At 40.3% G+C, this 17,276-nt stretch overlaps 1 pseudogene; it reads right to left on the reverse strand.

The window, feature by feature from the left end:
• The window catches only part of LOC108409165 (protein mab-21-like 3), a 156,410-nt pseudogene that overhangs the window by 21,299 nt on the left and 117,835 nt on the right, over window positions 1-17,276 (reverse strand).

Below are 17,276 nucleotides of genomic sequence, written 5' to 3' on the forward strand. Positions count from 1 at the left end.
GATGTAAGATAGGGGTCCAGTTTCATTCTTTTGCCTATGGCTTTCCAGTTTTCCAAATGCCTTTTATTGAAGGTACTGTTCTTTCCCTATTGTATATTCTTGGCTCTTTTGTTTAAACTAATCAACCATGTATGCATGGATTTATTTCTGGGTTCCCTACACTGTTCCATTGATCTATGTGTCTACTGTTATATCAATACCATACTATTTTGGTTACTATAGCTTTATAACATAGTTTGAAACCAGGGAGCATGATATATCCTGCTTTGTTATTCTTTATCAAGATTGCTACAGCTATTTGGAGACTTTTGTGGTTCCACCTGAATTTTAGGATAGTTTGTTCTACTTCTGTGAAAAATGCCACTTGAATTTTGATAGAGACTGTACTGAATCTATAGGTTCCTTTGGGTAATATGGACATTTTAACAATATTAATTCTTCCAATCCATGATATGGAATACCTTTCCACTTATTTATATCTTCAGTTTATTTCATTAATGTCTTGTACTTTTCTGTGTATAGCTCTTTCACCTCCTTGGTTAATTTTATTCCTAGATATTTTATTCTTTATGATGCATTGTAAGTGGGATTGCTACCTTAATTTCTCTTTCTGCTACCTGGCTATAAGTATACAGAAATGCAACAGGTATATTTATTTTTGGGTCTTACAAGTTTACTGAATTATTATTTCTAAAAGTTTTTTGATGAAATCTTTAGGGTTTTCTATATATAATATCATGTCATCTGCAAATAGTGACAGTTTTACTTCCTTTACAATCTGGATGACTCTTTTTTTTTTCCTAATTACTCTAGCTATGACTTCAAATACATGTTGAATAAAAGTAGTGAGAGTGGGCATCCTTGTCTTGTTCCTGATCTTAAAGGAAAAGCTTTTCATCATTGACTATAATGTTAGCTGTAGGCTTGTCATACATGGCCTTTATTATGTTGAGATATGCTCCCTCTATACCCACTTAGTTGAGAATTTTTTATCATGAATGGACTTTGAATTTTGTCAAATGCTTTTTCTGTGTCTACTGAAATGATGATGATTTTTATCCTAAATTTTGTTAATGTAGTGTTTCACCTTGATTGATTCACAGATGTTAAACTATCTTTGCACCCCTGAAATAAATTCCACTTGATCATGGTGCATGATCCTTTATTGTTGAATTCAGTTGGCTAATATTTTGTTGAGGATTTTTGTATCTATATTTATCAAGGATATTGGCCTCTATTTTTCTTTTCTAGTGGCATCCTTGTCTGGTTTTGGTGTCAGGGCAATGCTCACCTTGTAAGATATGTCTGGGAGTGTTCCCTTGGAGCAGTTTCTCTAACAAATAATTTTGTAAGCTGTAATTCATAGGAAAGTCCACATGTCTTATTTTACCTGAGATTTACCAAGCAATATACATTGATCCTGAAGTTATCTTAGGATACACAAGCAACCCTTCAGAAGTAGAAACAACCCATGTTTACTCATTTCTAAGCAAGGCATATGACCCTCTTAGCAGCCTTAGAGGGCTTTTTAGTATTTTTCCATTGTCAAGAGTCACAGGTATGTTCAATTACATTCAGTAGCTAGAGAGTCACTTGTTAAACAACTGGTTAACATCTTGGTTCTTATTTGCCATGTCAATGACAATCAAGTGCCAGGGAGAAGGTTTTCCTGATCAGACCACATTTGCTGCTCTGTTCTGACCATGTCTTTCACTAGAAGCACAAATAAGTATACAGAGGAGTGGAAAAGTGATGAGTGAGGAACTAGAGATGGAAATGTGTGGAGAATGGATAGGATACCATCACTGTTAAAACATCTATTTGATCATTTGTAAGCTAACAGTAGCAATGCCACTAATAATGGTTGAAAATCCTTATTCTAGGGCAAAGCTGGGCAAAGAAAAGTGGCATTCACAAGTGTCTTCACCAGATGTTCTTGCAATTTCTCTCAGAGGCAGGGAAGATGGAGGTTAAGAGAAAAAACCTTGGATTTAGAGATATATGAGTTCTGCCTCTATTAAACACGTGCCTAATTATGAGCCTCTGTTTGCTCATTTATTGAAAAAGAGAGAAGGCAATACATGAACTGTGCTTATTATTATCATTATCTGAGGCTGTGAGTTTGGTGGGCTATCTTCTGGGAAACACAGAATCCTTAAAAAACAATTGCAAATAAATGGAGAAATTATACCTTGGTAAAGGAGCTCATTCTCACCCGAAAGGAATTCATAAAGTGAAGGGATGGAGGCAGAGTGGCATTATTCCCTGATAACGTCAACAGCAGCTCCAAGCAGGTTGGGAAAGGCAGGGTCAGAGAGTGGGTGCTGATATCACTTTCCCATGAGCTGGAAAGCCTGGAAAACAATATGTATAATTTCATAATATATCTGGTCATAATTATTTCAAAAATATGTAGAAGAAGAAAAAATTTTAGGTATGGGAGGAAAAGGCAATGTAAAGAAACAGAAATAAAAAGTTACATTAAAAATTCACAGAATAAATGTCTAAGACATTTTTATAGTATTTTTGGTATAGAACTGATGGATCTGGCAATTTTTTTCAAGTCAACATTTCATACTCAAAGTTTAAGAGTCATACGAAATGCAGTCCTATTTGTGAGAGACCTATTTGGGGCTGTGGGGCGGATAATTGGCCGGAGCCATGCCATTCAAGCTGTGTAGCTAAGCTCCGGCTGGAGGAAGACTCCCACACAGCAGGGGCCCTCGCAGCTGGCTCCCTCTATTACCCACCTTGATTTTGTTATTCTCCATTATACTATTGGCTTTGCTTTTACCTGCATTTTTGCTAAGGATTAACTAGCCTTTGCTGAGCAGTGTGGAAAGGATTAGAACATAAGTTTCCCAGGAGCTTTTCAGGACAGTGCTCCTGAAGAATGGAACATGCAGGGGCCAAATGGCGATCTTGGCATAAAGTACTGAAACCTACTGTTAGTCAAACATTGACCCCCTATCTCCACTGAGAATACCCCCCTTTTATTATTACAATGCTTGTGAAACTAGTGATGGAGAGTTTTATAGAAATAGAGTTATGAGAGACTATTGAATAGAATAACCCTGTCTGACACTTAATCAATCTTCTCATGTTTTCTTCCCTCTGCTACTTCTATAGCTTTTCTTCTTCCTTCTTAATTACAGCCCTTTACTAGAATTTGTGCCTTATATGTGAAATTACCAAATACCATAATTTTTCAAGAAGTAAAGATACTGCAAGACAAGTGCTGAGCCTGGAAGCTACAGGGTATAAATCTGCAATGAAGTAAAAAGCTAACATCTTCAAAGAATATTGCTTCTCTCTCACTTACCAGCTTTACATCTCCCTGTATGGCCCCAGAAGATGGCTGCTTAGCCAGAGATGGGTAAGATTCCTCACGGGAGGAACAACCTAAGACAGGCACAGTCGCAGGGGGCCATCCGGTGAGAAAATGGGGGCCAACAGAGGTGAGGCTTAGAACCTCACCTCCCCAGTTTTGAGAGAAATCCTGTACACCCGTGGATGTTTTGTTGTCCTTGTCTGGCTTAGATTAATACCTAAATCTATAGGCACAAACCTGATCATCTACACTTGCCTTCTTACAGCACTAAATCATGCTTTCTATCTTTATCTTGCATCTACCTATGATGGAATAAATATTATGAGAAAATAAAATGTACCCATTGCATTAGAAATATAAATGATGATACCTGCCTCACTAACTGTAGTAGTGAGTGACCTGTATTTCACCCTGAGCTGATAGACTCCATAGTCACTGCTACATACTGCATGCTCCTGCAGTCACATGCATTACTTAGAAACCGCTTTGCACAGAAACAAGAAACACAAGACAGTACATGTTGCTAGGAAAAGTTTCGGTCAAGGAACAGAGAATGATCACCTAACACTTGACCAACCATGACTAGATTAGAAAGAAGAAGAAATAAAAAAGCTTGCCTATATTTATTAATTAACTGCCTATACTAATTAATCAACAGAACAATAAAAATAATCATATCCTTGTGCAAAATGGTATAAATAAAGCTGTCATCGGCACTTTGTTGAGACCACCTCCATCTGACTCTGTGTCCTGTCTCTCCATCTCATCCTTTTGGGCTTCACACCCCCCCACTAGAGCTGGTCTTTGGCAGATAATAGCTAACACACCTAATGCTTTCTATGTTTTATACTTGGTTCTATATGTCATATCTTGTTCAATCCTCAAATACCTATGAAATGGAGCTAGTGTTAACCCTATTCTACAGATTTGGAAATTGTTTCTGCACAGGAGTTAATATTTTCATTTAGAAAGAAAGAAAAAGAGAGCAGGATGGAAATATTGAGAAACACTGTGGCATACTTAAAATTCAATTTATTTTAAAACAATCATCAAATTTAGTATGTGGAATTTAAGGCATGTGTTGATTAAGCCAGAGGTGATATATGAGAGTATTTACCCATAGTTCAAATATCAATACAAATTTCTGTTAACAATATAAGCATTTTAAGAAACATGATTATAATAGTCCAGAGTTTAGATTATTTATCGTATTTCCTACAAAGACATCCCAGACTATTATACCTAAATTAGTAAACTTGCACTATAAAACTAACAAGGAAGATACTGCAAAGGGAACATGAACTTAATATCAATTGAAAGCTATTTTTGTTTTTATATTTTAAGTAGTGGGAGAGGAAAAGCTTCCCTAGGAGGCCAGAGCTGGTAGCCAGGTGACCGTAGCCAAAGACCAAAATGCAAGCAGAGGACATACCATCCTTCTTTTTAAGGCTTTGCCTTGACAAAATTCCCCAGAGAAACAACTATGGCCTATCTATTTTTTAAAAAAGCAATGAGATGAGGTAAAAAAAAGTCACTTCCCATCACTTATAACAAAAATGGTGAAATTAAGACTGAATCAAACACCAATCAGTATCAAGAAAAAAAACTTGAGAAAATAGAAAGTTGATACAGTCTTCTAGGAAACATAGAGGTTGTTTAATATAATTGAGGAAAATCACAAATAGAGATGATACAACAACTCTACCAAAATTAAAATATTTTAAATGAGTCCAACATTCTGTTTAGAGAAGAAAAGTCACGCAGTATAAGAAAGCTCAAGATGAAAACATTTAACTTAAATTTCATATTCCTCATATTTTAGTAGCTAGTTTGGACTCTTCAGTCTTCAAAGGACCTAAGAAAGCTAACAGCCTATTTAGTGTATTGAAATATAATATTGTTTATACCTGTAGATTTTTAAAATTCACTTTCAAACTTATAACAGTGATAAGCCTACCAATTTAAGCCCTCAAAATACTAAAATGAACATATGGCCACAACTTAGTGCTAGAATAATTATAAACATAAAACTATTTAGTACATAATTTGGACAAGGAAATGAAATTTTAAAAATTCTTATGAACTGTCAAGAACATACAATTCTGTAACAACTAAGTGTACTTGTATACCTGTTATGATAAACCATATTAACTCAAGAAATCCTGCCATTTGCAGCAAGATGCATGGATCTAGAGGTTATTATGCTCAGGTGGAGAAAGGCAAATACCATATTGCCGGAGACCAAAAGGCCCCCACCCACAAAATGGCGAACTTCCCGCTTCTCTTCTGGTCCTCTGCTCCTTCTGGCACCAACCAAGGCCCAATAACCCCTCTACACCTTCCCACTGGCGCCATCTAAAAGCCAATTGTTTTTTGACCCGCCCCTTCCTTGCTAACCTGTATAAATTGAGCCTGCAAACAATAAACTGTGCCAGCTTGATCAGACATTCTGTCTTGCTGGTCATTCTTTGTGTCCCTTGCTTGTTTCATTTCTGCAGGCGTCTCCAGCTACACTCCACGTTCATCCCGCAGGTCGGGACAACTGGTGCCCAACGTGGGACCCCAGGACTCCTGCTGAAATGTCTGCTCATAAGCCCTGGCCAGGCATTCTTTTGAGTCATCACACGGGTATTCACCTGATGTCAACTCTGCATTGAGGATCACTGCGGCTCACCGGTCCATAATACAGATCCCGGAGAGGTGAGTAGATGCATCACCCAAGCAAGCATCTTAAATACCTCTTGTGAGTTCTCACTGATCCCCTCCCTCTAGTTTGCTGCCGCGATGTAATCCTTGTTTTGTCCTCTGGTTGTTCTTCTCTGAAAACCTTGTGCTTACTTCGGGCTAACGGTCGTTCACCTCTAGGGCCTGCACAAGGGACTCTGACTACAGAGTCCCTGCCCTAGAGGGTCCAAGCCATCCTATGTAAGCAAGGGCTCGCCTGAGCTGATGAGAGTACCTCCAGTAGTTCAGTACATTGGCATAGTCGCAGCTGCATTAGTATAATTCCAATTTACGTAGAGCAGAAATCCCAGCCATCCTAATGGGCAACTCACTGAACTCCCACAAGGTATTTCTTAGCGGACTCAAGGAGTCCCTCAGGACACGAGGTGTAAGGGTTAAAAGAAAAGATTTTAGACAATTTTTTTCCTTTATTCATGAGACTTGCCCCTGGTTTCCCCTCGAAGGCACTGTTGATCATAAACGTTGGAAGAGAGTTGGTGATGCCCTCCAAGACTTTTATCAGACCTTTGGCCCTGAAAAAGTTCCTGTTTCAGCATTTTCTTACTGGAACCTTATTCACGACATCCTTGAGGTTCATTCTCAAGATCCTGACATTAAAGATATAATTAAAACCGGAGAAATAGCCATTAAGGAAAACTCCCGACCACCCTCTGCCTGTCCTTCAGTAGCTGTAGATATCCCTGAAGACCCCACCGCTCCTATTAAAGAATCTCCTAAACTTCAACCTAATATAAAATCTCCAGACACCCACGATAAACCTGATCCTCCTAAAATCCAAAATATCTATCCTATGCTCATGGCTTTAAGACACCAAACAGATCATTTAAACCTAAGAAATGAAGAGCCTTTAGAAGAACAAGCCGTCCATTACCATGAAGGTGAAGACCCCTGGTGCCTTATGGCGCCAGCCCTTCATAGTGCCACTAATAGAAGCTTCAGACCCCCTCCATATAAACCTATTTCCCGTCAATGTGTTCCTACATTTCAAATCCCTGATCTAGAGTCATCTCACAACTTCCCCCTTTCATCTGACCCCATCCGACAAGCAAAAATTTCTCTAACCAAAGAAGTCTCTTCACTTAAAGAAATTTTGCAACAAAAACGTGAACATGTTCAGCTCATTAAAGAGATTAAAGCCCTTGACGCCGAACTAACATCATTAAACCCCATGCAGACTCCCTCACTCCCCAAAAAACCCATAAAGAAAGTGAAACCTAAAAGCCCAATCCTAGCCTTCCCAGTCACTCGCGGTCGCCCACTCACCTGCGGTCGCCGCCCAGAAACCCCCCAGAAGTCAGAGAAGAGAGCGAGGATGAGAACGCCCCAGACTCCCAAGACCCAGATACTCCAGACCAAGAATGGAATTCTGAGGGAGAGCCCTCAGACAATGAAGAGTCTGGTAATCATATAGAAAACCCAGCTAAACCCCAAAAATATCGCCGCCTTAACCTTAAACACCTAAAAGACTTAAAAACAGCTGTTACCAATTATGGCCCCACAGCTCCTTTTATATTAGCCTTAATTGAAAGCCTGAGCGATCGATGGCTAACTCCTAATGACTGGCTTTCCCTAGCTCGAGCCGCCTTGTCAGGAGGAGAGTATGTTTTGTGGCGTACTGACTTCATAGAAAATTGCCGTGAGACTACGCAGCGCAATAGTGAAAGTAAAACTTCACGCTCATGGATAACAGATAAACTGCTTGGGCAGAGCCCCTATGAAACAAATGAAGCCCAAGCAGCCTTCCCTCCAGGCCTTTTAGCTCAAGTCCAAAACGCAGCCCTTAAGGCCTGGTGGCGCCTTCCTCCTAAAGGCTCCGCTACTATCTCCCTAGCAAAAATCCGCCAAGGTCCTGATGAGCCTTACAGCGACTTCATTAGTCGCCTAACAGACGCTGCTGAGCGACTAGTCGGGGGGAGGAGAAACAGAAAGTGCCTTTGTTAAACACCTAGCTTATGAAAATGCTAACCCAACCTGTCAAGAAACCATAAGACCTCACCGTTCTGGCAGTCTCTCTGATTATATTAAACTTTGCTCAGGCATAGGAACCTCTCACGCAATTGGATTAGCCATAGGAATGGCACTAAAAGACATTAAAATAGATAACAATAAACAAAAAACTTGCTTTAATTGCAAGCAACCAGGACACTTCGCCCACCAGTGTCTGACAGGGATCCAGCCTCACCTGCCTCGCGCTCCCCCCAAAACTGTTTGCCCTCGATGCCGACGCAGTTTACATTGGGCTAAAGAATGCCATTCTAAGACAACTAGTGAAGGCACACCCCTCCCACCACTCCAGGGAAACTCCCAGAGGGGCCAGCCCCTGGCCCCATCACTGAGCATGAACCAAGGGGCTATCAGGTTCATTCCCCAAGCCCAACAGCAGCAAATCCTCCCTGTGCAGATATCAGTTCTCCCTCCCGTGCCACCCCAAGAAGCACAAGATTGGACCTCTGTTCCACCACCAACACAATATTAATACCCGACCAAGGTATCCAGCTGCTCCCTACAGAAACCTATGGGCCCTTACCCTCCAGCACCTTTGGTCTAACTCTAGGACGAAAAAGCCCTGCATTAGTTGGCCTCCATATTATACCAGGAGTTGTTGATAATGATTATACAGGACAAATCACCCTCCTAGCCTCTGCTCCAACGGGCCCGATATCCATATCTAAAGGAGAGCAAATAGCCCAACTCCTGCTACTCCCATTAGAGTCAACATATAAAAGTTGTAATACAAGTTCCAGATCAAATGCTGCCTTTGGCTCTTCTGATGCCTATTGGGTACAACAAATCACCACCGAAAGGCTGTTGTTAACCCTACAATTAGATGGCAAATCCTTTGAAGGATTAGTTGATACAGGAGCAGATGCTACAGTGATATCAGCCCAACAGTGGCCTCCTAGTTGGCCCTGTAGTATGTCTGTAACCCTTCTCAAAGGCACTAACCCCAAACTAAGTTCTAAGATTTTAATCTGGAAAGATAAAGAAGGAAATTCAGGACAAGTCCAACCTTATATAGTAGCTGGGTTACCCATTAACTTATGGGGATGTGACATTTTATCTCAATTGAAACTTGTCATGGCTAGCCCAAATGATATAATCACCCTTAACCAAGGCTATCTGCCCGGCCAGGGCCTAGGAAAAAATAGCCAAGGTATAAAAGAACCTCTTACTGTCATACCCAAGAATGACCGTTTAGGAGTAGGGAATAAAAATTTTCAGTGATGGCCATTGACTTTCCTGTACCCCACACAGACAAAATAAAATGGAAATCAGACTCTCCTGTCTGGGTAGATCAATGGCCTTTAACTCAAGAAAAACTTACAGCAGCCACCAAGTTAGTACAGGAACAATTAGCTGCTGGACACTTAGAACCCACCACCTCTCCTTGGAACACTCCTATATTTGTAATTAAAAACAAATCAGGAACATGGAGACTCCTCCAAGACCTCAGAGAAATCAACAAAACCATGTTCTCGATGGGAGCCCTTCAACCCAGTCTCCCCTCTCCAATAGCCATCCCAGCTAATTATTTCAAGATCATTATTTATCTTAAAGATTGTTTCTTTACCATTCCACTCCATCCCCAAGATAGAGAATGCTTTGCGTTTAGTATTCCCATCACCAATTTTAAAGGGCCAATGCATCGCTACCAGTGGAAAGTACTCCCTCAAGGTATGGCAAACAGCCCCACACTGTGTCAAAAATTTGTAGCCCAAGCCGTGGATCCCCTCAGACCCCAGTGGCCTTCCATCTATATCATTCATTATATGGATGATATCCTCCTGGCTGGAGCATCCAACTCCGAAGTCTTAGAATGTAGCCAAGAATTGACCACCCGTCTCACCTTTTTCGGTCTCCAAATTGCTCCAAACAAAATTCAATTAACAGATCCCTATTACTACCTTGGCTTTGAATTAACTTCAAACAAAATCACTACCCAGAAGATCCAATTAAAAACATCACACTTACAAACACTGAATGATTTCCAAAAGTTCTTGGGAGACATTAATTTGCTTAGACCCTATCTTAAATTAACCACTGGAGAGTTAAAACCTCTTTTTGATATACTACAAGGGGACCCCAATCCCTCATCCCCTCGGAAACTATCCACCGAGGCAAAAGAAACTTTAAACATTGTTGAAACAGCTATACAACAACAACAAATTACGTTCCTATCCTATGACAAGCCCTTCGCTCTCATCATCTGCAATACGTCACATACCCCTACTGGAGCTTTATGGCAAAATAATCCTTTGTTATGGATCCATTTGCCCTCCTCCCCACCTAAAGTTCTTATCACATACCCCTCACTAGTTGCAAAGATCATAAAAATAGGCAGAGAAAAAAGCCGCCAGCATTTTGGCAGAGACTCTGATCAGCTTATCATTCCTTATACAAAGGAACAAACAGATTGGCTGTTCCAGAATGTAGATGACTGGATTATATCCCTTGCTTCTTTGCAAGGTAAAACCGATAATCACTATCCCTCCCATAAACTCCTTCAATTCTCATGACTACATCCCTTTATTTTCCCAAAAATAACCTCATCCACTCCTTTAGAAAATGCCTCTCTAGTTTTTTCTGATGGCTCCTCCTCCGGTATTGCTGCCTATGTTATAAACTCACAGAGTTACAGTATTCAATCACCCTTTAAATCAGCCCAGCTTGTAGAATTATTTGCTATCTTACAAGTTTTTAAAATGTTGAGCCAAATCCCTTTTAATCTGTATACCGACAGTGCCTACATAGCATATTCAGTTCCTATTCTAGAAACAGTCCCTTATATTAAACCTTCTACAAACACTGTTTCCCTCTTCCAACAACTCCAAATCTTTATATTACTCAGACAAGCCCCTTTCTATATTGGACATCTGCGAGCCCACACCGACCTTCCTAGTTCCCTCTCCCAAGGCAATGCCCTCGCAGAAAAAAATACCTGCTTCACATATTCCATTACAACCGATGCAGTCACCAAAGTTAGTCAATACCATGCTCTTCACCATGTGAATGTTCACACTCTTTGACTTTTATTTAAACTCACCAGAGAACAAGCTAGGCAAATTGTTAAAGACTGCCTGGGGGTGTGCAACCTTACTGCCCCTCCCTCATTTAGGAGTTAATCCGAGAGGCCTACTCCCTAACGAAATCTGGCAAATGGATGTCACCCATATCCCTGAGTTTGGAACTCTTAAATATACTCACGTGACTATTGATACCTACAGTGGTTTTATATTTGCCACCCTCCACAGTGGTGAAGCCACCAAAAATGTCATAGCCCATGTTCTCCAATGCATTACTGTTATTGGTAAGCCTCAAACTATTAAAACAGATAATGGACCTGGAAACACTTCACAAGCATTTCAAAATTTCTGCCATCAATTCCAAATCAAGCATATCACAGGTATTCCTTACAACCCCCAAGGACAAGGAATAATCGAACGAGCCCATCAGACACTAAAGAATACAATTTATAAGCTTAAAACTAACACTGTTTACCCTATAAAAGGCTCTCCAAAAAACCTCCTTAATCATGCACTATTCATGCTCAACTTCTTACAATTAGACAACCACAACAAGTCTGCTGCCGACAGGTTGTGACACCAAGAAACGAAAAACCAATTTGCAGAAGTCTTATGGAAAGATCCTCTAACCTTTAAATGGCATGGTCCCGACCCAGTTCTTATCTGGGGTAGAGGCCATGCCTGTGTATATGATACACAGGGAAATGGACCTCGATGGTTACCTGAGCACCTTGTCAAACCCATTAATACCCCTTTAAAACATATTAATAATAACCCAATACATTCCACAGAAAAGAATCCTCCCTGAGAACAGTTTTTCGTTGCCTTTCAGGAAGAAGATAAATATTCATCATCATTGGACAAGGTAAGCCCACCTAACCTTTGTTAGCACAGTTGTAGGCCCACTACCAGTGATCTCGCCTATTTTCATTGAACCCTAAAAAGTCATCATGTCTACTATCCATTCCCTTATCGCTACTGTAATAGTCACTGTTGCCCTAGGAGGATTTGGACCTGTAAATAGGGAAGAAATCCTCACCAATTTGTATGGAAGCCCTTGTGATTGTAAGGGAGGAATAATGAACTTAGAACCTAGTCTGAGAGGACATACACAAATAACATCTCAAGGGACAAAATACTTAGCTGGACAAATTACTACCGGAGGGTCCGTAGACTGCCAAGACAAAATAGCATACCTCACAGCAGATATCTCTTCATCAGGGGTAGGTTGGAAACCCCTGTCTTGGAAATGTGCAAGAAAGCCCAAAATTATACCTACAATTAATGCAAACCAGGGCCTTGTCCCAACCCCTGCCAAAAGGCCACTGCAGTACACTCTACCTGTTACCACACTGTCCAACAGTGCACCGGTGCCAATGGTAAAAAATATCTAACAGCCATCTTACAAAATGGTTATACTGGTTCCTTTGGAGGCGAGTATGATTATAGCAACCCCTGAGGACATTCTAAATATGCACAAGCCTCCTGTCATGGCCAAGTTGGCAAGGCGATTTGCTGGCCACTGCGAGCCCCGATCCACATATCTGATGGCAGTGGACCAACAGACAAAGTGAGAGAAGCCCAAGTTCAAAAGAAAATTGAAGAAATTATTAAAGAAATATGCCCTCCCCTGGAGTATCACCCTCTAGCCTTGCCCAAGTCTCGTGGCATAGATGTTGACACCCAGACTGCTGATATTCTAAAAGCCACCCATAGCGCACTAAACACTACTAATCCCAGCCTTGCTGAAAATTGCTGGCTATGCATGACCCTTGGTACGCCTATGCCCCTAGCAATTCCCACTAACGCTACCAATACACTGCCAGAACAAAATTGTACTCTTAACTCACCCTTTAGAGTACAGCCTGTAGGATTTAACACATCCCTATGCATACTAAAGCAGCCCCAGAATAATAGTGATGATGTAAACGTAGGATTTGCCTCTTTCACAGATTGCTCCCAAGTTTTTAATTATACCTCATCTCTTTGCCCCACTATTGGACAAGTCTTTGTCTGTGGAGGAAACCTGGCCTTCACCGCCCTACCCACAAATTGGACTAAGTTATGTGTGCAGGCCAGTCTTCTCCCAGATATTGATATTATCCCAGGAGAACCTATCCCCATACCCAGCTTTGAGTATATAGCAGGGCATCCATGCTCTAAAAGAGCCAGCCATCCAGCTTATCCCACTCCTAGTAGTCCTCGGGATTATTACCGCAGTGGCCACAGGAATAGCAGGAGCAGGAATAGCTGTACATTCCTATCATAAATTGTCCCATCAACTAATCAACGACGTCCAAGCCCTCTCAGGAACAATGATCTCCAAGACCAGATAGACTCTCTAGCAGAAGTAGTTTTGCAAAACTGTAGAGGCTTAGACCTCCTCACAGCAGAACAGGGAGGCGTCTGTTTGACTCTACAGGAAAAGTGCTGTTTCTACGCTAACAAGTCAGGTGTCATCCGGAACAAAATAAAGACTCTTCAAGATGATCTCGAAAGAAGGAAGAAAGAGCTCCGTGACAACCCTCTCTGGACAGGACTAAATGGACTCCTCCCCTACCTTCTTCTCATCTTAGGCCCACTCCTAGGATTAATACTAATACTTTCCCTCGGCCCCTGGGCCTTTAAAAGACTCACAATGCTAACCAAACAGCAAATCAACTCTCTTATAGCAAAGCCTATCCAAGTTCATTATCATCGCCTTGCATTAGCTGATCAAGGTGTAGATCCTTATATAGAGCCTTGCGCCAGGAGAGACCCAGCAGTAACTTGGGAATAAAAAAGAGCCACGTCAAGGTTTTCTCATCCTGTTCCTTGACAATGTTCCTGGGCAACTAGACGGGTAGTCAATGACGGGTAATTAAGAGGATATGCCTGCAAAGATACAGGACAGATATAAGAATTCTGGTTAAAGGGGCCGATCTAATACTGGGGCAAGCTCCTATATAGGCTGATCCAGTATTAGGGCAAGCTCCCCTGAATCTACCAGGCCGACTCCGAAAGGAGGCAAGCTCCTGGAAACAGAGGCCAGGTATAAGACCTCTAAAACTAAGACAGGCACCGTCTACCCAGGAGATAAGCGGCTCAAAGCACCCTAAGTGCTGCTCCAACCCCTCCTAAAGAACAGAAAGGGAGGAGATGCCGGAGACCAAAAGGCCCCCACCCACAAAATGGCGAACTTCCCGCTTCTCTTCCGGGTCCTCTGCTCCCGCTGGCACCAACCAAGGCCCAATCACCCCTCTACACCTTCCCACTGGCGCCATCTAAAAGCCAATTGTTTTTTGACCCGTCCCTTCCTTGCTAACCTGTATAAATTGAGCCTGCAAACAATAAACTGTGCTAGCTTGATCAGACATCCTGTCTTGCTGGTCGTTCTTTGTGTCCCTTGCTTATTTCATTTCTGCAGGCATCTCCGGCTATACTCCACGTTCGTCCCTCGGGTTGGGACACCATATGATTTCACTTATTTGTGGAATATAAAAACAAAGCAAAACAGAATGAACAAAACAGCAGTAGACTCACAAATACTGAGAATTGACTAGTGGTTACCATGGGAGATGGGTTGAGGTGGATAGGGTGAGTGGAATAAAAGACACAGAAATTCTCAATGATAATATAAGATCATCATGGGGACAGCAGTATGGCATGGAGAATATAGACAATGATTCTGTAACATCTTTCTGTGTCGACAGTAACTGCACTAGTTGGAGTGAGGATTTAATAATAATATGCTTAACTGTTAAACTACTGTGCTGTGTATATGAAGCCAATATAAGACTGTGTATTAATGATGCTTGAATAAAAAAGAAAAAAAAATACTAAACCAACTACTGCTTATAAATTTCAAAATAAGTTTAATTAATGAATGGCAATTCTTTGAAATTAAAGTTTTTCTTTGAGAATTACAGAAAAAAATTGAGCTTTTTAAATCATGAGTGCCTAAACTGTTCTTCAATTCTCTTTCAATTAAAGGACTCTTGAGCGAAGACATTTAGGTGTATAATCCACAATTTTGAAAGCTATGGCTTTCAGATTTTGCCCATAAGACCAATAAGCTTGTCAAAACAATTTCTTTCCCACACATCAGAAAGCATACAGAAAGTGGTTCTGCTTTAAATAAGATACTAAGCAGGCAATCTCAAAATTAACTGCATTAATTTGTGCCAAAAATAATAAAATTTTGTTTAATAAATGCTTGAATTATTAAGAGATATCAGTTGTTGAGAACATAGGAATGAGACTGCAACACTTTCATTAAAGGCGAAAACCCACACTACGAACATGCCTGCTGGAAATTCAAGAAGTGATATCATATCATTAGAATGTAATGGTGAGAAGTCCATATAAAAAGGTCAGCTATTTATTCCTTCACATTTTTTTGAAAACTTTTTATTGTAGAAAATTTCAAATACACAAAACCATATTTGGAAGAAAATAAATTAAAAAACCTCTCTTATACCATAGTCAAAATTAAATTCAAGATGTATTAAAGGCATAAAAGTAAAAATAAATCAGTTAACAAATCTTTCCAGAAAAATTAAGAAATTACGACAAGCCCCTGAGACATAAGGTTTTTATTATTTTTAAAACTGTATTGTCAATGAACAAAAAATCTTTAAAAATCACAAGCAGAGGGCAGAAGCTTTTATGATAGAGTGCCTACACATTTACAAAGGAGGACAAAGCACGCAAATTTATTTTTTTAAAAGGGTTTCAAGCAATTATTTTTAAACCATTTGAAGGTTATAGGTCTCTTTGACGGTATGATTAAAACTATGGACTCTCTACTCACAACAGTGTTCATTTTTACAAAGAAAATTTTGTGCATAATTCTGCATATTTCTCAGACCACCCAGTTCCCCAAGCCCAGTTATGCTCCCCTTTCATATAAATGGAATCATATAATATGTGGCCTTTTTTGTCTGGCTTCTTTCACTTGGCCTGTTTTCAAGATTCATAGACCTGAGTAAAAACCTTTGCTTCTAAGCTAAAATCTGATTTTAATCTAACACCTTAATGAGGTACTAAAAACGAGTTCCATTTTAAACTAACTATATATCATAATATTTGTGTTAGCATATTAGTAAATGTAAACATTTAGGAAAAGTTTTCAAAGACTTTTTAAAGAGGTTTCCTGGCTCAAATTTTTACTGCATTCCACACTACCAGAGGAAATGAGTTAAAAATGAGGCTAAGAAATGCACCTCCAATCCCTTAATCACTTTCCTGAGTAACTGGAAGTCAACCTACGAGGGTGGGGATGCAATAAATTAGGTCCGCTCTAATATTGTCATAAAGAAACCTCACACTGGACACCATTAAGTTCTCTGTCCCATCAGGGGGCCAACTCAGGCAACACTTCCATCAATCAACACTATCCAGTCTGTCCTGCAGTTAAGTTCTTTGCCAAACAGACACTCAAGTCAGTTTAAGAGTGTTTATGATGCATAAAGTACAAAGCAACAGTTTAAGACTCTTTCTCCTTTTATTATTCCCTAGACTTAGTATAACAAATAGATTTTCTCATTTTTTGGTTCAGATTGTTTGGCAGTACTGTGTTGAGATGTTTGGTGAAGCCATATTTGGTCCCAGCAGAAGAGAGAGAGATGATCTCTCAAAGCTCTATCAGCCCATAGTTTCAGAAAGGGGTATATCCTGGTGATTTGCATTATAAACAATCCTATTCTTCCCTGCATTTATCAAATGCCATAATTTTCAGAATCCCTGGCTTCTCTTTAAACCCCTTCCTAAGTTCACCCTCAGATGGTTTTTACTTGGAAACCTGAACATTCTTTCTTCCCAAGAGGGCACTTGGCATTGGTGTACTCAGTTCAGATTAATTAGTCCTGGCCAGTCTTGGTATATTAGCGATTAGTAACTGCACTGCATGACCTTAAGTCACAAGTGGCTTTCTCTGACCCATTAGAAGACAAGTTCTAATGACTAACAATCTAAGGATCCAAATGCTAACATCACTGACCTACTCATGCTCCCTACATAAGAATCCTTGATTTTCAAAACTCAAGTTTTGAAGTCCTCAAGTCCAAAATTTCAAGTCCTCAAGTTTAAGACTTCAGACCCTTTGTGAAATCACATGTTAATGTGACTCTGATGGAGTGAAAGCCCAGATGGCCACATCCATTTCTGGTAAGGTAAGAGAATCAATATCCAGGTCA

This window comes from Manis javanica, chromosome 4 (assembly GCF_040802235.1).
Source record: "Manis javanica isolate MJ-LG chromosome 4, MJ_LKY, whole genome shotgun sequence".
NCBI classification, from domain to species: Eukaryota; Metazoa; Chordata; class Mammalia; order Pholidota; family Manidae; genus Manis; species Manis javanica.